At 38.8% G+C, this 23543-nt stretch overlaps 1 pseudogene; it reads left to right on the forward strand.

Annotated features, from left to right (window-relative positions):
- LOC149214252 (uncharacterized) overlaps positions 1–20640 on the forward strand; it is a 157839-nt pseudogene extending 137199 nt beyond the window's left edge.
- The last annotated feature ends 2903 nt before the right edge of the window (positions 20641–23543 follow it).

Raw genomic sequence — 23543 nt, forward strand, 5'->3', positions numbered from 1 at the left:
TTTTTGAAAAAAAAATGTACATCAAATTTGTGAAAAAAAAACCCTATTATTTAACCATTTTTTGTTAAATTTTCCCTATAAAAATTGTGATTTTGACATGTCATTTCTAGCAAAAAATGATCAAAATGTGTAATTTTTTTGTTATATTTATGTTCAAAATGTTTATTTTTATGTGAATTGTTAAAAATTATTGTTTTTTTAAAGATAATTATTTGATGTGCATTGAAAAATTAATAACAATGTATAAATATGTAGAATATCGAAACTTTAAAACATCGACCTTCTTCTTTAACTATGCAAAAAATAAAGACCTCACTACAAAAATAAAATTAAAAGAAAAACAAGAAGATATGAAGAAGAAGACCACTTCAAAAAATTTTAAATTTAGAAGATAATTATTCACATTTAATACATAGAAAATTTAAAGTAAAAAAATAAACCTTTTAAAAAAAGGGCCTGATGTAGAATCAACACTTTTTAGAATCAACATGCAAATCACTAACATTCTAAAAACTAATGTACATAAAAAAAATAAAGTGTCAAAACTATGATATATGTATATATATATGATATATGTATATATATATATATATATATATATATATATATATATATATATATATATTATGCATCACCACTTTTCAAAATCGGTTGATTCTTTTGCTACCTCAACAAAACGGGCAATTGTATCAGTTCCCATTTCAAAGTTTATGTTGTTGACTACTACTTATTATTCCTGCATGAGTAGTTCGATGCTTCTTTCCTTGTCTTCTTAGATGAGGTTACGTTCAAGGAAAGTAGATCCATCTTGAGGGCCATTAAGATGTAGAGAAATGCAGGAAGAGTTAGCTCCAAGAGGGAGTTGGTGTAAAAAAATGAAGAAGCCACTCTCATATTTAGAGAAGAAAGACAATCATGCCTTATCATCAGGTACACTTTAATTATATTTATCTACTTTTCTATTATTTATTTTTTTCTTGTTCTGGGGTCAATAGGTATGTTAGATTGATGTAAGGAACTAGTCCTCAATATTTGTATTTAGGAGTATGTAGAGCCATCCCGTGATTAGAGTGGTGATTGTAAATGTAAAAGAGCTCAAATCCCAGTCTCCCAAGTTGATATCTATGATTGAAGAGGCTTCTTATTTAGAGGGAGTAGATTGTAAAATTTAAATGCAACTGTGAGATGAGATGTTGGGAGAAATATGTACTTCATGCAAGGACCATTCTAGATGAAAAAGATGTTTCAGTGTCAGATCCTTCCATTAATATGCTCTTAGAGGAAGAGGACTATGATGAGATACTAATACCTATTTTCAGATGCACTATTATCATATGTATGTAAAGTTGGCTTCCTCCTTGATGTACTTAAGGAAGAAGCATACTTGGAGCTACCTCGGGGCTTTGAGGCACATGAGAAAGATACTTGTGAAACCAAATTAAAGAAGCCCCATATGGACTCAAGCTAGTCCCCTATGTTTGGTATGCCTGGATTAATGGGAATCTAATGTAAACTCCAAACTCTCTTCAAGGTTGAAGGTATGTCTTTGATATTCGATTTTATATGCTAATAATTTGTTTCTGACAAGATAATATCATCTCATTAGTACCATAGGAAGTGATCCACTTCTTGAGATTCGAAGTATAACTAAGAAATTATGAGGACCTTTGTGTCAAGGGAAGTATGTTGTTAGAGACTTGGATGATGAATTACACCAAAGAAGTTGAGAGACTCCTTTTCAAATTAAAATTGGGTGGATCCCACAATGAGAAAGTTGGATCCTCGCTTTGCAGCATGTACCTTGAGCTAGATAGAGCCTGGTCATGCATATCGAGATACTAAAAAGCTAATATTGACATATCTACATGATATTGTCAATCATGAATTGCGACAATGTTGTGACTATAGAGATATGTCGATGCCAAGTGAACTAGGACTTTTGTGATCAAGATGAACACTTTGAGGTGTTTCTTCAATGTGGGTCTTGCTTCGATTCCCTAGATGAGTAGGTACCTTACTTCCATTACATAGAGGGAGGAATGAGGCTTCGACAGTGACTTGTTGTAGAACTGAAGCTATGACGCTTCACCAGATGAGAAGAATGCAGACATTCTCTCCAAGCCTTTTCTGATCTTGCTGTAGCGGCTACAACCACCGTCCAAATTTTTTCCTTAGCTTCGTTTTGGAGCCTCCATTCCAACTTTTCACAACAACTTGCCTTGCTTCATTAAGTTCAGAAGCTTCAGTGTTTTTCTTGCAGAAAGGCAGCCTGTCGATCACAGTTTGATCCATTCCCCTCACGGGTTGTCCACCCAGAATTTGTCCAGTTGTAGGCTGAGTAGCTTCCCCAAGAAAATTACACATTTATGGAGGGTAGCCAGCCTTCCCTCTAGAAATTGTGCAATCCTGTGTGGTAGCCTGATGGGCTCCAAGATTGCGCAATTCTTCCAGTCAACACTCCTAGCAAGAATTGTGTAATTTTCCCTAGCATGGCTGCTCAACCCAGAATTTGTGCAAATATGGGCAGCAGTCAGCTGCTTTGCCCAGAAATTGCACAAATCTCCTGGGAAGTTAGCCTAGCTCCCAGCCATAAATGTGCATTTCCTTCCAACAGTCGAGAAGTCTCTTGCATGTGCAGCTGAGTTGACCGGTTCCCTCCGGGACCTAGCAAAATTTACTTGCATGCATGGGATGCTTCTCCCAAGGCAGCAGGTAAAGGCATACCTTGTTTTAGGGATCTATGTTTAGCAATTGGAGGTTACATGCAAGAGTCATTTCAGAAACCTCCCACCAAGTGTCACTTTCCCTAGATTTTTGGCATGTGCATCACAACCTCGATGTTATCAAAACTCATCAACCAGACGATGCAGAGCTCATTCCTCACATCAACCTTGTAGCTTTGACATCCCACATCACGTCTAGGAGCAGTCGACACATTCAGCTCAGTTGTTTTGGGGTAAGCCCGCTTCCCATGCCTTGTGTTGCATTTATGTCGCTTTTTATGTTTTTGCTTGTATGAGTATTGTTTGCTTGATTTCTTTGAATGCTTGTTGTCGTTTACATGTATATTAGCTTGTCCTAGCACCGTTTCAGTTTTTGTCAACATCTCATGCTGCCAAATGCATGAAATTGTTTCTCGTCAATTCGACGACTCACCTCACCCACATGCATGTTGTTCCATTTTCTAAATCTGCCATTCACCATTTGCATGCATGATCATTCACTTACACTTATACTCAGTATCAGCCTGCATTCACACTCATATTCACTTTCAGTTGCCTGTCAGCGAGTCTGGGCAGTCTTGGCCCAGGCTCTGCCTCACTAAGAGCCTCATCAGACAGCATTACGCAATATTGAGAGGGAAGGCTCTGACTTCCTCCCCATAAATGAACATTTCTACCTAGCATCTGTTCCCCAAGCCTACTTTGTGCAATCCTAAGGGACAGTGACTGTTGGCCAAGAAAATTGCGCAATGCAATCACTGAGCTTGCAGCCATTGCAAGCTAAGATTTCCATTACACAATCCCAGCAGTCAGCAACTAGACTGGACTGTGCATTGTGAAGTTATAGCATTCAATCAATCTCCAAGTAGCCCAAAATGTGTCTCGTGTAGTCTTGGCAGTCAGTCTCCCGACCTCCTGGCCAAAATTACGCAAGCTTCAAGATCAATCACACATGTATGTTGCAAGTCAATACTCAAGTTCATTTTGGTTTTCGACTGACATATTGCTTGCCATGAGTGTTGCCATGTCTCCAGTTATTGTAGGTGTTCATCTGCCTCTCAATAGTGTAGGTACAATGGTTTCCAAGAGAGAAGAGTCGAAGACACCATTCAGAGCACACCTGGAGATGCAGTCAGTCAAATGTCTATGAGCTTGCCTACTCACGAAGATATCATGTTGTTCATAGACAAGAACAACAAGATATCACAACAAAAAGCATCATGAACAATAATTGAACGCAGCATACCGAACGCAGTGAACACAACGAATGCAGGGAATGCAATGAACGCAACGAATGCAGCGAACGTAGTGAATGCACCAAACACAACGAATGTGATGGATAGAATGAATGCAAAAGGAAGGTTGTTGACAACACAGAGGTGGAACAAAGTTGCAAGATTAAGCAGATCCACCGATAATAAAAACAACTTTAGAGACTTAGGCTATGAGGTGATGGTGCGACATGAAGATCGCGCGAAGACGGGTGAATGAGTTACAGAAGGAACATGAACATAAGTGGCTACAACATGCACTCACAGATGAAACTGCGCTTGTACAAGTTATATATCCATCCCAGCAGCTGACACAGAGCAAACATGGTGAGCAGTGTTGTGGATCGCATGCAAGGTATTCAACAACATGCATGTCTTTGTGCACGTGCATGCAACCCAACCCATTCAGTACACTCACCAAGGCGAAGACAAGAAGCAAGTCCAACTAGAGCTGAATAGGTACTTCAACAAATTGATGCGCATGACCACGAGCACACACTTGAAGATCAGCACGGATACTATGCATTAGTGTGTTTCTGGTTTAGCTGCACCCAAGAAGACCATGCACATGTTAGAAGACAAGTTGGATGAAGGAGCCAAACCAATGCAATGGTTGCAACGAGGCAAGAGTTCGCTTCAGCAAGATTTCACCATGAGGTGCATGCACACCATCACGGATGACCAAGCTTGGCATCAACTTACCACCTTCACCATCACAAGCATGTTAGAGAGTTGGTATCATTATAGTGGACCGAGTGTCAGTGATGTCTTTCATGGCTTGCTCAAGCCATGTTGTCTCACATGAGTACATGTGCATTGTAATGTTGAGTCACGTCAAGTGTATGTCAAGTGTAAATAGTTGGATGTAACAGTCATAGAGTAGTTGTGAAGAGTCATGAGGGTAGTTGAATTGTCACAAAGGGAAATGTCAAGGGTCACCCCACCCTTTGCTATAAATAGTCCATCATAACTCATTGTAAGGTCTTTTGGTTAGCCAAGCTTCTGATAATATTATCTTGGAAAGAGCTTGGATAGTATTGTAACATGCATTGGCTTTTCCACTGCATGGAGCTAGTTCATCTCTTTGGAGGAGCAGGCGGATGTGGCTGTAACGTTCCATTGTTGGGGCTAGCATGTTTACATGGATGCATTGTATGATTGGAACTTACAATACTTTATATAATAAGAGCCAACAGTTTTTCACACATGTATTGTATCTATTGTAAGACTGATCTTTAACACTTGTAATGCATGTTTATTTAACCTGTGTTCTGAATCTGAACTGTTTCATTTGTTGTAATGCATAATCTATTAATGGAAACGTGTTGTATATGTTGTTAATGTTGTCCCGTCTGTGTTGACTGCTCTGCCAGACATCAAACAGACCTTTCATATGAAGCTCGTTGTAACAACCATTGCACTCATTCAAACTGATTCGTGAGTGTTGTATGTGTTATCTTACCTTGTATGTTATGACTGTCACATCTGTGTGGGCTGCTCCGCCAGAAGTTGTGTATGTCTTGTGTGTTCCTAGCTAAGTTGGGACTGATCCCTTTCAACTTGGAACTCACATTCACCCTCATCTCAACCCACCTATGTTAGAACCTCTCATACACCTTCCTTGACTCATTGCAACAGTCACACACTTGCTACTAATAGAGTTATCTTACTTGCCTCTATTCGACATTGCGGTCAAGGCATTACCTTACGACCCACTGTGAGACTCCTGCACCAAAAGGTATGAGGTCTGATTGATACTTCTTACCAAGGAGATCCCCTTACATGTTGGTGGGTCTAGCACTGTCAACAGATATTCAAAGAGCATATTGGTGTGCAGGAGAATGTATATTTCCTTGAGAGGGAACATTGTTGATCGAGAACATAGAGCTATGCTTAGGCTTCGAGTCTTTTTACTAGCCATGGAATTGCTAAGGGGAGATGAGAAAGAGAGCTTCTAGGTGTGAGAATACTCCTTAAAGCCATGGAATTGGCTAAGTAAATGCCCCAGTTTGCATCCTACCCACAAGTCACCCTTATAATGGGCTCGTGGACTCGATTAATCTTTTTGGGATTGCCTCCCATCTTGGCCACATGGGAGAGGGGACTTAGGTGTGTGTGATCTTCACCTAATGGTGGATGTGCCTAACATGGACTTGGTTATGGTAAATTGAACTCCCCTAAGTATTGCATGCAAGTTTTCTACCACTTGATCATTGATGATCAAGTTGGGTGAGGGTTACACAATGGACATAGGGTGTGTGATCTTTACCAAGGTCATGTATGACTACTATGGACTTGATTTTGCTAAATCGATCTCCCCTATTTTCGTGTGGATCGTTATTCTTCTTCGATGGCTTGATTCATCATTTTTCAGTTGAGATGAGGTCATGGAGCTTGACCTGGAGACTAGTCGGGCGCATGTGATATTTACCAAGGAATTTTGTGACTGCCATGGACTTGGTTGTGGTAAATCAATCTCCCCTACTGTTGATTGTGGATTCTTCTTCTTCTATGAAATGAGATAAGATAATATTAGTTTCTCTTATATCGAGACATGTACATTTGAAATGAGACACATGGTGCAGTAAAAAATTCCTCCCCAGCTAAGATGGAGGGTTGAAATTTGGGGCAGCTTTGGGATGAATTTCCCCAGGGAAAATCCAATTACCCTAAGGAGAAACCCATATTTACCCAAAAGAGAATTTGAATTTGACAAAAATAAATTATTATTTTGGCACTCTCATTATTATGTGATGTGAAAAATTTATATGGGCAAGCAATATCCAAGCTATTTATTAGCATTTTGAATTTAACTTTTTACCTTCAAATTCACATGTCAGCATCATAATGTTTTAATTCAACTTGCCCCAAAAGTTGTGACCTTTCACATGTGGAAAAAAATATAAACTGGAATCTATCCTTCTTCATTTTGGCATTCAATTCAAACATTTTTATGGCATCTTATGTGGCCTAGAGAGGGCATCTTCTACGGCCTAGTATGCAATCTAATGCAGCCTATTGCATCATATTTATGCGGCCTAACCATGGCATCCTCTATAGCCTAACAATGGAAATATATGTAGTGTAACCATGGCAAATTTTGTGGCATAACCATGGAAAAAATTTCAGCCTAACCATGGCATCCTATGTGACCTAACCAGGGCACCATATGCATCCTTATCTAAGGATCAAATGTATGATATCTATGTTCATATGCATCCATTTCTCAATGCATCTTTGCGACATAACTGTGTGATACTTCAGGTAGGTCTGAGCCCTAAAAGTATGGCTAAACAAAGCTCTTGTAACAATGTTTGGCCAGCCTAGTTACCTTTGGAGTATGGTCTTGTAAAATATGGAATAGGATAGGTCTAAGGTGTTTTTATGGCAGAATTTAAGGGCTGATGTGGATTGTCTAGAATCCCTAATTAGGGTTGAGAAACCTTAGGGTATTGTGCATTGTCTAAAGTATATTTAAGGGAAAAACCATGACATCTTAAGTGTTGAAGAAAATGTAACTATGTTTGGTTTTCATTATAAATTTTAATTATATTATTATGAAGAAACATAACTAGGTTCGGTTTTCATTATGAATTGTAATTATAATATTATGAAGAAAATTACTATTCCTTGCATCATGGGTTTCATGATCAAGATGTGTTTACCATAGGTCAAAGACTTCTCCTTGATGTATTTAGGATTTTATGTTTCATCATAAGTATTATGAAAGTCATAAGGTCAAATGTTTACTCTACAAAAATGCAGTGACCTCCTTGATGCTATGTCAGCCTATATTCAAGACACTCCTGTTGGTTCAATGCACCATAGTTGACCCATATATATATGGAGTAACGTGGAGTCAAATGAAACAAGTTTTTTGGATCAGTTCATATTACAGTTAGCGAAGAAAGGAATGCATACACAGTGAGAAGGGTATTAACTCATAAGTCTGCCTACAATATATATACAGTGTGTCAAGATCTCGAAAGTCTCTAGGAAGTTTGTAGCCATTCATTGTGATATATCTCGGAAGTCTCTCGGAAGTCTGTAGCCATTCACTGTGATATATCTCAAAAGTCATCGAAGGACTGTGTATATATATACATAGTGACTACATTCAATATAGATCTTGGTGGGGGCCTATATTATGACTATTGTAACCAATGAAGACTATGAAATAACATAATCAAATAATTGTGGCAATTGAGAGAAGAAGGTGTCGAAGACTATGACTAGACAGTGAAGACATAAGGAGAAGGAGTAAAGTGATATCAAGAATGTGAATTATAGACCAAACAGAGTAGAGGATAGTGGCAAACATCTTGGAGGTGGTCTTATGTCTATTTTGTCAAGGGTCTTGGTATTCATCATCTAAATATCTATAAGAAGAGATTCAAGGGTTTTACTCTCAAGAGGAGAGGTTTTTCCCTAGCTTGGAGCCAACATCTTGTGTACTTGTTCTATTGTTGATCTTCTATTTTGATAATTGTTTGATGATTGAAGAACACACTAACATAACAAAGTTAATTGAAGAATGCAACACAAATTGTTATCCATAAGTCTATGAAGAATCACTAAGCCATGAATTGCCCTAGATTCTTCAACATGGTATCAAATTGCCCTAGATTATTCAACATGGTATCAAATTGCCTTAGATTCTTCAACATGGTATCGAAGCTATGGTTTATGGAGGGCATGAAGAAGATGAAATATATCATAGAAAATCCTGCGAAGAAGTGTTCATATTTAGTTGGCCTAATCAAGCAATACTTCAAAACAATGTGGAGTAAATTCTTCTCTTCCCAAGATCTCAAAGTTTCAATAAATGAAGGAATGTTCTCAACTCTCTCAGGAACATTCCAAGATTAAAACATATGGGTAATAGACAACAAAGATTCAAGGCATATGATCAGGTATCATGAGTAACTTAATACCTTGTCTAAAGGAAAATCCTCATACTCAGTGGCGCTTGGTGACAACAAGAGCTATCTCGTCAAAGGAATTGGATAAACATCAATTATGCTGGAAGGTGGAGGCAACATTCATCTCAACAACATATTATATGTTCCATGTTTGTACAAAAAACTAATTTCAGTTTCATCTCTAGAAGAATAAGGATATAGAGTTTCTTTTATAGATGGTAAAGTAGTGGTTTGGGCTAAATAATAAAGCATTGAAAAGGCTAAGGTCATTGGAGGAAGTTAGACTATATAGACTCTCTTCTCCTCAATATCAAGCACTTGGCCACATCGAGATAAGCCCATGTGAATTATGGCATAGAAGATTGGTCCATCTCCATTACAAAAGTATACTAACTCTAAATTCCATTGTTAATGGGATTCCAAATCTTAAAGAAGAAGGTTGTGCCTTGGGAAAGATTGCAAAGAAACCATTTGCAAATAGTACATCTAAAGCTCAAGATATTTTAGATCTCATTCACTCTAATGTATGTGGACCCATGTCCAAATATCTTATAGGTCATCTATACTATGTTACATTCATTGATGATCATTCAAGAAAAACTTGGGTTTATCTACTTAAATCCAAGGATGAAGTATTCACAAAATTTCAAGAATTCAAGACAGAGGTAAAGAATCTTACATAAAGAAAGATAAATATCCCGAGGTCAGATAACGGAGGTGAATATACTTCCAAAGAACTCACTATAAGGATGCTAGGATTAAGAGGGAGCTTATTGTTCCTTACAATCCTGAACAAAATGGAGTAGCTGAACGAAAGAATAGAGCTATAGAAGAAAGTGTCAATGCTATGCTCCATGATCAAGATCTACCTAAATTCTTGTGGGTAGAAGCAACAAAAACTACAGTATATATTCAAAATAGAAGTCCTCACAGGTCACTTGGAAATGTAACTCCAAAATAAGTCTTCACTAGGAAGAAACTTAATATTGATTATCTCCGAATATTTGGATGTCCAATATACATTCAAATTCCCAAGGACAAAAGGAAGAATCGAGGTCCTGCAAGAAAGAAAGGAATCTTTGTTGGATATAGCAACTCTTCGAAATTCTACAAAATCTATGTAAAGGAAGGACATCAAATAGAAGTAAGCAGAGATGTAATCTTTGATGAAAGCATTGCCTTCAAGAAATCTAAGGATCTCCCATTTGATTCTAATGAGAAGTATATTCCTATTTTTGAGGAAGAAGTTACTAATGAAGGAAAAGCCTCTCATCAAGAAGAAGAAGTCCTAGTGAACCAGTTGCTCTCCCTGAAGGAAGGAAAATACCTAACTGGTCAATGACCACTCTTCAAGAAGAAGAAGGTCACACAAAAAATCAAAATTTTAGGGAAAGCAAGAAACCAAAATATACTCAGGATATCCAACATACATATCAAAGCTCATTGAAGAAGAACCTTCTACCTTTGAAGAAGCAACCAAATATCAAGAATGGAAATATGCAATGACTAAGGAGTACCAATCTATCATTAAGAATGGAGTTTGGGAAATTGTCCCAAGACCAAATGACAAATCAATGGTAACCTCTAAATGGCTATATAAAATCAATCACACAGTAGATGGAAGCATTGACAAACTCAAGGAAAGATTCGTGGCTCAAGGATTTTCTCATGAAGAAGGCATTGATTATGAAGAAACCTTTGTTCCCACAACAAGGTACACTACGATCCAATCTCTGATATCTATGGTAACATTCATGGGACGGAAGGTACATCAAATGGATGTCAAAACAACATTTCTAAATGGTACCATAGATGAAGAAGTCTACATCGAACAACCATTTGGATATGAATTAAAAGATATAAAGACTCATGTTTTCAGATTAAAGAAGGCATGCTATGGCCTCAAGCAAGCTCCTAAAGCATGGTATGTCAAAATGGATGCATACTTGCAAAGATTAGGTTTCAGGAAAAGCACGACAGATCTAGAACTTTACATCAAAGTAGAAAATGATGAACCTGTCATCATACTCCTATATGTGGACGATATTCTAATAAATGGAATTGAAGATAGAATTCAAGAATGTAAGAAATTGTTGGCAGTTGAATTTGATGTGAAGGATTTAGGACTCATGCACTACTATTTGGGTCTAGAAGTTTGGAAAGAACCAAATGAAATCTACTTGGGACAAGGAAAGTATGTGATCAAATTACTAAATAAATTTGATATGATGGAATGAAAACCCATGGCTCCTCTGATGATCACAAACTTGAAGATGTTAAGAAACTCTGAATCCAATCTAGTAAATCCTACTAAGTATAGAAAAGTAGTAGGATCTTTGATGTATCTAGTGAATACTCGACCAGACATATGTTTTGCAGTAAAAATTCTTAGCCAATTTCAAATAGATCTGAGACATAATCATTGGATAGTTGCAAAACACATACTAAGATATCTACAAGGAACCATCCATTATTGCCTAAAGTATGAAAAGGGAAGAAGAATCAATCTAGAAGGAATCACTGATTCCGACTAGGGTGGAAGAGAGAAGGATGGAAGAAGCACTACAAGAGGATCTTTTAGCCTAGAATCCTCTATGGTCTCTTTGATGAACAAAAAGTAAGAGATAGTGGCCTTAAGTAGTGATGAAGCCGAGTACGTTGTAGCCTGTGAAGTAAGCAGGCAAGTGGTCTGGTTAAGAAAGATGTTATATGATTTGTTTATAGGACCACTGGACCCTATTGTCATAAATTATGATAATTCCAGTTGTATAAGACTATCTGAGGACCCAATATTTCATGGGAAAACGAATCACATAAACAACAAATACCACTACATTCTAAAGTTGGTACAAGATGGTGTGTTGAAGTTGGAGTATATCCCCACGGATGATCAAACTGTTAACATTCTAACGAAGTCTCTACCTAATAAAAAGTTTATGTATTTTAGAAATAATCTTGGTTTGGTTGAAATATCTTCCCTAGATGAGAGGAAGAGATAGACACATCATCCTTGTCTTCATTTTGAAGAAAATATGGAGGATTGTGTAATCATCTGGCATCCGATACTCTTTGAGTATGTGTAGGGCATCCAAGATAAGAGTAGGAAAGAGGACCAATATTCTTTAAGGGATGGAGACCCAATATAAGAATAGTCCTAGAAGGTCATACTCAATGAACACTTGAGTGGGTATGTACCTTGAGAGGCAATGATGAAGGTGTCTATCATCATTAGTATCGCCAACATTGTGCTCTGATCTATTGAGAGATAGATTTGTTAGTCAAGGCCTTGCTATGTGACAGTGTTGGTTATAATGATGATATACAGATGGATTACTAGTCTGACTTCTTTTATGAGATGTTGTTAGTGTTGAATAGCCTTGTACCATTTAATGAATACCTCCCTAGTTAAGAGGGAGTGTTGAAGAAAATATAACTAGGTTCGATTTTCATTATGACTTGTAATTATAATATTATGAAGAAAATTAGTATTCCTTGCATCCTGGGTTTCATGAGAAAGATGCATTTACCATAGTTCAAATACTTCTTCTTGATGTATTTAGGATTTTATGTTTCATCATAAGTATTATGAAAGTCATAAGGTCAAATGTTTATGCTCCAAGACAAATGTCACTATCCTCGTGCAAAATTTGCTCTACAAAAATGCAGTGATCTCCTTGATGATATGTTGGCCTAGATGCTAGACACTCAGGTAAGATCAATGCACCATCTTTGAACCATATATATAAGGAATAATATGGAGTCAAATGAAACAAGTTTTTTGGATCAATTCATATTACAGTCAATGAAGAAAGGTACGCATACACAGTGAGCAGGGTATTATCTTGGAAGTCTACCTACCATATATATACAACGTGTCAATATCTTGGAAGTACCTCAAAAGTCTGTAGCCATTCACTGTGATATATCTCAGAAGTCATCGAAGGACTATGTATATATATACACAGTGATTGTGTTCAATATAACTCTCAATGGGGACCTATCTTATCACTATTATAACCAACGAAGAGTATGAAATAAAATAATCGAAGAATTGTGGCAGTCGAGAGAATAAGGTGTCGAAGACTATGACTAGACAATGAAGACATAAGGAGAAGGAGTACAACGATATCAAGACTATGAATTATAGACCAAACAAAGCAGAGGATAGTGACAAACATCTTGGAGGTAAACTTGTGTCTATTTTTTCAAGGGTCTTGGTACTCATAATTTAAATATCTATAATAAGGGATTCAAGGGTTTTACTCTCAAGAGGAGAGATTTTTCCCTGGCTTGGAGCCAACATCCTGTGTACTTGCTCTATTGTTGATCTTCTATTTTGATAATGGTTTGATGATTGAAGGACACACTAACATAAAAAAGTTAATTGAAGAAGACAACACAAACTGTTATCAATAAGTCTATGAAGAATCACTAAGCCATGAATTTCCCTAGATTCTTCAACATTAAGGTATGATATTTGTCCTTCCTTATTTGATTTTCTGCAAAATGCAATAAGTCCTGGTTGTTCATTTTATATGGAAGTTTGTGTACAATGTTAAGGGCTATGAAAAAATTGCTAGAATAACCCTAATCTGAAGGATATAAAGAGTAGTTAGTGGGAAATCTTATGGTTGACCTTTTAAGGAGCTAATGGGTAGCTATCTTTAGTAATACTTGTGCTTATGATGGTAGTAACAATTTTATTTATGAAAGTGTAGTATAATGGTAACTTGTGTGCTCATGACAATGATGTGACAGTGACCTAATGTCAATGTATGACAATGATATGACAATTATGTATTCCAATGACGTGTCATTGACTTATGACAGTGACATATATGATAGTGACCTTGATATATGACAATGACCTATGATGTATGATAGTGATATTATGACAAGTGACATGTGGAAATAACACTTTCTCTTGTGACAATTATGAATAGATATGAAACTTGGCAATGACATTATTTCTCTTGAATTTGATGAATGGAAATGATACTTGCTCTTATGGAAAGAGATGTATGGTAGTGATCATTGATATTATGATAGAGATATTTGGGTTTTGTTTCTTGTTCCTATGATAGTGATATATATGGCAGTAATAAGACAATGATATATATGATAGTGATATATGGCATTGACTCTTGTGCTTATGAAGTGACAAAGATATATATGGTGAAATAGATGAAGCCTTATGAGAGGTCTTATAGACTTGTTTGTTGACATCTTAAGCGGATCCTACATGATCTAGAATTATCCCTAGGAGGTCCAATATAATTGATGATGAAATGCTTATGTATAATTGTATACTGTATCTCACTTGAACATTTGATGAATATCTAATGAAGAAGAAAAAATGATTTTATGGTTTCCCCCTTTGTGGGGTTTTTCCATGGTCTTTGACCTAAATCTTGGTGTCTCTATTGTGTATGATTTTATTTTGTTGTTCCTTATTGTTCTACTACATTGTTGATGTTATTGTTCTCTCTATATAATCGCTTATGATGACATGGGGTGAATGTAATGTGTAAAATGTTGAAAAAGTTCTAAAATCTGATTATATACAACAGAGAACAATCCAACCCTAAAATTAACAAAAAAAAAAAATTTAATAAAAAGAATATGGAGAGTGAATATTTATAGAAAGAGGGAGAACAATTTATTTATATCCATATTATTTGAGGATCTTTTAGGCACTAAATATTTACATGTCTTATTTTTCATCTCTCTAAGTTTTTAATAGGTTCAAAGCTAAGTTAGATTTATATTGCTAGGTAACCATTTGGCAAATAATGTCATATAAAAATCAACTTTAAAAGAACCCAGAGGATTCAAAACGATGATGTCAACCATAAGGGTAAATACTTTTGGAGAGAAGAAAGAAAAATATTTCTTTATAATCATATTTTCAACTTATCTCCCTATATGTTTACTCAAATTTCATGTATAGGAACTCATTAAAGGGAGAATTGGATTATGTTGTTGAAAATTGGTAGTTGCAGTTCGTATTTTCATTATCAAATCAAAGATGAAATTGTGTATTTTTATGTTGTCCAAGTCGGCCTCATTTGCACAAGTTTGCCCCATCATTGAAAAAGTTTAACCCCAAGGCCAAAACCATCCTCCTAGCACATGTATATATTGGCATTTGAGCGACATCATTTGGCATCCATCCATCTCATCCAAACGATATGAAATGAGAATTTATGTTCACACATGCGAAGGAGATAGAAGACAAAGTTTCCAGTGAAGTTTGACCTCTCTTGTTTCTACCTTTAACCAACATTGACTTGAGTATTCTTTCTTCTATTTGACGGAGTTTTTGACTGGTTTTGGAGGCCGATATTTTTTGAGGTTCATTGACTGAGGTTGATCGAAGTTCTGCTCCTATTTTTTCCCATTGACCATTGGTAAACTTATGAGATTTTGACCATGAATTTGACCAAGTTTTATGTGGATATTGCAAGTCTAATTTTGACCCTTTTACCAACTACCTTAGGCCGAAATTCCCCCCGTTGTTGCAGATTTTGACTTGGACCAACATTGACTATTTCTCTTTGATTTGGCTGGATGACTTGCCAAATATATTGAGGTCAAACTATTGGAATTTTGTTTGGAATATTTTGATGTACATTTCGATGAATTGAACTCTCTCTCATAAGGAAAGAATTGTTGCCTTTTCCCCTTGTGAGTTTTCCCTGGTCATTGAACAAATTTTGGTGTCCTTGTCTCATTGTTTACTGTGATATTTATTGATCTATTGAAGAAGCAAAAGGTTGAAATTTTTCATGTATAACTACTTAATGAATGGAAGTCTCTAAAGAAGTAATATTGTATAATTGGAAGTAGTTATCAATTTCAAAAATTGTATTATTCTTGATTGCACTAGAAAAATCAACATGTTATCAAAGCTATGGCGAAGAAAAGAGCACTAAGATTACCTTTTTTAGGAAGCCCTAAGTAGGCTTAAATGTGAAATATTCATAGGCCGGTGTACAATACCATAGGCTAAGATCATTCATTCATTGCATAAAGGTTTTTTTCCATGTTAAGATCAAGTAAAATTCTTGTTTGTTGTGGAAATTATCAATTGCAAGATCTCTATATCTATGGAAGGTGACCAAGTTTGAAGCCTATAATCACTGTGGAAGACCGAAATTCTTTATCGCTGTGAGAAGGTGACAAGTTCAAGATCGTTTTGTGGAATGTACAAGTCTAAGCTTCTTCTCTCTGTGAAACAAGATCTGAAGGTAATCAAGTCTAATCCTATAGTTTATGTGGAACAATGATAAAGTCTGAGCTTTATCTCTATGAAAATAAGCTGCAAGTAGGAGTTTTTTATTTGTTTTTAATAACCTTGTAGAAGTGATCAAAGTATCCAAAAAGGTTTGAATATATTATAGAATTTTTTGTTGACATCACTATGAAAAAGGCTAAGAATGAAAGAAATAAAGGATCTGAAATATATCCCTATGTTATAGTTAGGAAGGAAGTCTGAAGCCAATTCTAAGGAAGAAGTTTGAGGTTATTTGAGCCTATCTGAGCATATATGTTCTAGTGAAAGAAGTCCAAACTTATTTGAGGTCATAAGGAAGGCCTATACCAGGAAAATAATATGAAAATTGATCTCCCTAAACTCTTTGATGTGAGGTATGAATACCCCTTGCTTGAAATATTTGATTTGTTATCACCATTAGAGTAGCTCTATCAAATAGGATGAAATGTGGGTTTGATTTTTGCATCATAATATTCTTTGGAATTAATATGCCTCAACCTAAGGACTATGTCTATAAATTACAAACTATATGTGTTACTAAAGGGCAATGTGCTTAAATTTGGAAATGAGTGGTATGATACATTCAAGCATGATATGGGTTGATCCTGTGTATAAAATAATTAAGTCACTACGTATGAAATTGAAAATTACAAATATTACCATCAACAATTGTTATTCAAGATAAAGGCTGAAGTATTGAACTTGAGGAAGTGTCTTCATCTTTGATGCATAATATTCATGAAGATATTGTTTATATATGACATGAAAATGGTATTGGAAATATCTTTGATTCAGGCTATGAAATAAGTGTCCCTTGTCTCTTAAGATATGTAAGATTTCTTGGAGAACGATATTTTTTTGGATGACCGGTCTCATCATAGTGCCTTTTTTTTTTAAAACGAAAAAGAAGGTCGAGTGCCTCTTCAACGTTGAAGTACGCACCTCTTCAAGTTTGAAGTATAGTTGGAGCACCTTGATTAAGGAACTAGATTATGAATAATCCATAATACATGATTGCTAAAATAGAAGGAATCGTGTGACTTTTATTGGAAAGTTGCATGAAGGTTGAGCATTACTTTGAGATCTTGAACATGGCTTGAAAGATGTCAAGTTGTCATGATATATCATTGAAAGAAAAGTCACCTTATTTACCTTATGTGGTAGTGGCTGCAACACCCTCCAAAATTTTGGCTTGCATCCAAATTTCAGAGCCTTCCTTGGTTTTTCTTTTGATGGTTGCAAACACTTGAGCTTACCCCATGAGCTCTTATGAAGTCTTTTTCAACTTTTTCTTGTTTGACCAACAGTCATCTTTTAACATGTTGATGTCTTGGTCATGCTTGCAATATTATTATAGCGAGTTTCAAGGTTTGTCTTTGTGTGTTTGGGTTGTCTTCGCTATGTGAACACCCATCATACTCACACTCAAAGTTGTAAGCACTGTCACGCGAGTGTCGTCACGGCCGTCCAAAGTTCTATCTCAAGTGTCGTGCTTCTCACTCTTAGCACTAAGACAGTTTCATAGGAGCGGCTACAATGTCCCACTATAGGGAATAGTGATGTATGGTGTACATATGTGTCTTGGGACTTTTGCTTAATTCAGAAGCCTATTAAGGCCAGCACGCTTTCACACATGTTTTGTGGATGTTTGTAGGATTACTCTTTAAACATTTGTAATGCATGTTTTCTTAACTTGTACTAAGATATTTGAACTACTGTAATATTCCTAATTAGCCATGGCTAATTGGAATATTTGATTTTGCTTATTTTTTCTTTCTATAGTCATTTATGAATAAAAAGGTGAGGAAAAGGGGACACGACTCACTCTTAGAATAAAATTCACTTCCTAGTAGCACCACGTTGGACTTAAAGGGGAGCCAAGGGGGGCCAAAGGGGGACGCAGAGATGGAACCCAAAAAAACACTTGGAGGGACTGCGCAGAAGGGAAGGAACACGTGGCAAGAAGGGAATTACACTGGAGAACATGGGCCTTGGGATTGAGAGAGGCAAAGGCTATAAAGGAGAGAGGAGCTTCCTCATTTTGGAATTTGGTGGTGAGCATTTGAGATAGTCACTTCGACTTAGAGCACGCTGGCTGTTTAGCTAGTCTGCAACACTGTTTAGTGCATTGAGTGTCTCCATTCAGAGATCTCACCCTTAGCCCCGAGGGACTTCGAGTGCCTGCTCGGGAAAGGTATTTCCTTCATAATTTCAGTAGTAGTTTCATCAACATTTTGGCAGGAGGATTGAGCACCTTGGAGGACTACACAACACTAAGAGGGATGACATAGTTCTTTCTGGCAGGAGTTCTAGATTGAGGGTTTGCAGTAGGATTTGTGCTGGGAGATTGAGCAGGGGATCAACCCTTGCATATTGGAGAGTTTTGGCAGAGGTTGCAGGTAGATTTTTGGATGGTTTCATTCAGTGGCAGCGCAGAGCATTGAGGGACTGCGCAGAACCCCAAAGGGGGTGATTTTTTAGGGGTCAGCTATTCCAAGAAAGCTTTTGGGTCTTTCTGGGTTTCTTGAGTAGAGTCTATTTCTAGAGTTTTAACATTTTTTTAGGAGGGGAACAAGCCCAAATCCTCATTTGATTTCCAACAGCAACAGTAGTACGACAGTTCTCCAGCAGCTTCCACGCAGTTCTGAGAGAGGCCATTCCTTTGCTATTCTGAGTGTATTTCTTCACTTGCCTTGTGCAAGTCGAGGTGCCATCTTTCTAATCACCTCCTGTACTCATTCTATTGCTCAGTATAATAAAATGGCTTAGCATTTCTCTCTGCATTTCTTGAGTATCTGCTTATATTGCATGTTTATATTATTATATATTGCACCACTGTTATTTTTATCATTTTGAGTTTCCCGGTTATTATATCATTTGTACGTATTTGGTTGGAGTTTACTGGGGTTTTGGAGAATATCTCTGAAACGGGATATTACAGTGGTATTAGAGCATAGATTTGGCTCAGTCTATGGAGCTAGCAATCTATGACATCGGGGGAAAAAACCCTACATTTGTTATAGAGGTAGGAGATATAGAGACACTGGGCGTAGGTTGGAGAATACCTACAGAGAGGAAAACTGTGTTCCGGTGGTGGACGCAGAATAGGAGGAGCCTAGGGTGGACGCAGAGCAGGGGGATCCGATGGCAGATGAGGATGGGAAGAGATTTGTGGATATGCTCCTCAAATCAGTACAGGATCTGTCGAGGCAGATAGAGGTGATGGGGCAAATATTCACGGCAGTAGAGGCTAGACAGAATGAGCACCCACAGGTTTTTCAAGTTGGTGAGGGATCGGGTGCATCCCACCATTTGCCAGAGCAGTGTGATACTGCGCAGTAGGTAGCCTCACATGCCCCTACACGCTCTACCATGCCCACTTTCTTAGGAGCAGACACGAGGGCCGTAGCCCAGCAGGAGGCAGAGCCCGAAAATATGGGCGATTATTTTGTAGAGTACCAGGCCTATGGGCAGGAGTTTAGGGAAGCCCTCTCATTCAAAGACTTTGTTCAGCTCCAGCGGGATAATAGACCCCGCGAACATCACAGAGGGTACCAGCATTACCATGATGGTGACACCCACTGTGCAGCGAGTAGATTCCACTTGCCTACGTTTTATGGTTCATCAAACAGTTCGGCAAAGTCTTGGGTGGAGAAGTTGGACATTTATTTCCAGCTTAACCAGATGTCGGAGGTAGAGGCCATCAAGGTGGCAAAATTGCATTTGGATGGTGAGGCTCAGGATTGGTGGTTTCATGGGATGGTTACACTCGGACACTCCACAGTGATGACATATGCCGAATTTACCAGGAGATTGATGGAGCGATTTGATCAGAGGGATCTAGAGCAACATTTTGTTGAGTTGACGAGGCTCAAACAGTCAGGGAGCCTAGAGACCTACATTGCAGATTTCTTGAGGGTCTCAGTGATGGTGTCAGATCTATCCACAACATGGAGGATCTATATGTATGTTGAGGGGTTAGAAGAGCCACTTCGGGGTTTAGTCCGATCCACTAAACCGCCCACACTCTAGGACGCTATTAGCAAGATCCGAGACTTACAGGATGTCTTACCAAGGACACAGACACCTTACCACCAGAGACAGACTTTCCAGTCTAAGGGGAAGGATGTGAGGATTCCACCTCCAAAGGGTATTCTAGGATGAACACAGATTGACGATGATTCCAGGAGGGAGCTGAAGAAGAAGCGGTTGTGCTTCACCTGTCAGGAGCTGTGTGCACCAGGACATAGATGTGTTGCTGGCAAATCACATTTTTTGAGGTCTTCTCCGAGAGTAGTGGGGAAGAGGACGATGAGGGTGATGTAGAGGCAGGAGATAGTCATGCCGTGCAGGGACCTTCGCCACCTCCACCGCCAGAAGCAGGTGGTGCATCCTTTGCACCTACTGGAGGGGCCCTTGCAACATTGCGAGGAGTTCCCAAGTACTGATGCTACACGTACGGGGGACAATATGTGGCCAAAGAGTATCAGTTTTGGTTGACAGTGGGGCAACCCACAACTTCATCAATGCATAGATGGTTGAGCGGAGAGACATACAGACAAAGAGCTTCGATGGGTTTCCAGTCTTGGTCCCAGGAGATCAGACCATGATGTGTGTTCATTATGTTCCAGAGCTGTCAGTGACGATGGGCACCTACACAATGATTGACCACTTTTTCGTGGTCGATATTCCAGACACCAACATAATATTGGGTGTTCAGTGGCTTATCACTCTAGGGAAGGTCACGATAGATTGGAAGACCCTAGAGATGGAGTGGGATGATGAGAAGATAGGGAGGCATGAGAAGATACGGGGGCATCATACATATCTGCCTCAGACTGTTTCGGCTCATCGGATGGAGGCAGTCTTCCGGAAGGGGGATGTTGAGTAGGTAGTAGAGCTGCGTGCATCAAAGGTGGGGACTACAGGGTAGACAATACATCCAGAGATACAGTCCATCCTTGACCAGTATGCCATAGTGTTTGGGGAGATTCCTCCAGGACAACCACCGGACCGGGGGTTTGAGCACACCATTGAGCTTAAGCAGGGTATGTCAGTGATCACTACCCCCTATAGGCATCCCAAGGCCTATCAGGATGAGATTGACTGGGCCATTCAAGAGTTGCTGGCTCTTGGGCACATTCGACCGAGCACGAGTCCTGTCAATTCTTCCGTGGTGTTGGTGAAGAAGAAGGACGGCACATTGAGAATGTGCATTGACTGCAGGGCCTTGAACAAGAAGACACTGAAGAACAGATACCCCATACCCAAGATCGACGAGTTGATGGATGAGTTGAGAGGAGCACGGTTCTTCTCAAAGATTGATTTGAGATCTGGGTACCATCAGATTTGCGTGAGGGAGTAGGACATTCCCAAGACTGCCTTCAGGTGTCACTATGGGCACTTTGAGTTCTTAGTGATGCCCTTTGGGCTAATCAACGCCCCCACCACATTTCAGTCCTGCATGAATCACATCTTCCGCAGTCACTTGAGGAAGTTTGTGTTGGTATTCTTTGATGATATTCTCATTTATAGCAGGACTTGGGAAGAACATCTCCAGCACATTGAGACAATGTTGCGTATCTTGCAGGAGCAGCAGTTCTATGCCAAACTCTCCAAGTGTGAGTTTGGGTTGATGAAGATGTTGTATTTGGGGCACATCATAGGGGTGAATGGAGTGAGAGTCCACGAGGAGAAGATTAGGGCCATTAGAGAGTCGTCGGAGCCGAGAAACGTGATAGAACTCCGTGGATTGATTAGCATTTGTACTTACTACGGGAAGTTCGTCAACAGTTTCTCACAGCTTGCTGCACCCCTGATAGATTTGACAGGAAGGGGGATTTCAGTTGGTCGGATATAGTGCAATGAGCCTTTGACAGGCTCAAGGAGGTTATGAGCAGCTACCCAGTGCTTGCATTGCTAGATTTGACGTAGCCATTTGTTTTGGAGTGTGACGCATCGAGAGAGGGGATTGACGCAGTATTGATGCAGGGAGGTCACCCTATAGCCTATGAGAGCCGGAAGCTCCTTCCACACGAGAGATTGTATTCTATATACGACAAGGAGATGTTGGCCATCATGCATGCATTGGCTAAATTCCGGTAGTATTGAGTGGGTAACAGGTTCAGGGTGAGGACTGATCACAAAAGCCTTAGATTCTTTTTGGAGCAGAAGCAACTACAGGAGAGGTAGCAGAAGTGGATCAAAAAGATCCAAGCATATGACTTTGACATTGAGTATGTCAAGGGTAAGAACAACGTGGTAGCAGATGCTCTTTCACATAGACCAGTCACGTTGTCTCTTATGAGCTTGGACACAAACTAGAGGGCTCAACTCTTAGTAGAGTACTCTAAGGACAGATTTGCATGTGAGGTTTTGGATGGGTAGGTGGTGGATGACAGGTACAAGGTGGTCGATGAGATCATATACTATAGGGATCAAATCTTCCTGACTGAGAGATCTCAACTCAAGAAGAAGATGCTCCAGGCATCACATGATTTGCCATTGGCTGGCCATCAGGGGTTTGTCAAAACTTACCTGGCCATCAGAGAGAGGTTCTCATGGAAGGGCCTCAAGGAGGATGTACTCCAACATATCCGGGAGTGCAACATTTGTCAAAGGAACAAGGGGTAGATGAGCCATCCCGTGGGTTTATTGTAGCCTCTTCCCATTCTGGAAGGGAAATGGGAGAGTATTTCGATGGACTTCATCACAGGGTTGCCCATGGTACAAGGCAAGGATTGTATCTTTGTCGTCATTAATCAACTGAGGAAGTACACACATTTCTTTGCCATATCCACACACTACATAGCAGCACAGGTGGTTGAGCTGTTTTTCAGAGAGGTCTTCAGGCTACATGGTCTTCCTAAGACCATCGTCAATGACAAGGACAACCGTTTCATGGGTGGGTTTTGGCAGGAGCTTCTTCAGCTAGTGGGGATGGAGTTGACACTGAGTACCAGTTATCTCCCATAGATAGACAGAAAGACAGAGATATTTAAAAAGTGGTTGGAGGGTTACTTGCGTAACTATGTCAGTGGGCAGCAGAGGGCATGTCTGAAGTGGTTGCATCTAGGAGAGTACTGCTACAACACTACACATCACATGTCCATTGGTATGTCACCATTCTATGCTTTGTATGGGTATCATCCTTTATCTTTTGTTGACATAATGTTTGGTGATAGTAAGGCTCCGAGAGCCAAGATTTGGATCCAAGAGAGTCAAGATATCCTCCGAGCTCTCAAGGATAACATGGCTACAATGCAAAACCAGCAGAAGATGTATGTTGACACGGGTCAGGTGGAGAGACATTTTGAGGTAGGGGACATGGTCTACCTACGATTAAAGCCAT

The sequence above is a fragment of the Pinus tabuliformis genome, chromosome 1_1, assembly GCF_031772625.1.
Source record: "Pinus tabuliformis cultivar Carrire ecotype Pingquan chromosome 1_1, CPIR1, whole genome shotgun sequence".
NCBI classification, from domain to species: Eukaryota; Viridiplantae; Streptophyta; class Pinopsida; order Pinales; family Pinaceae; genus Pinus; species Pinus tabuliformis.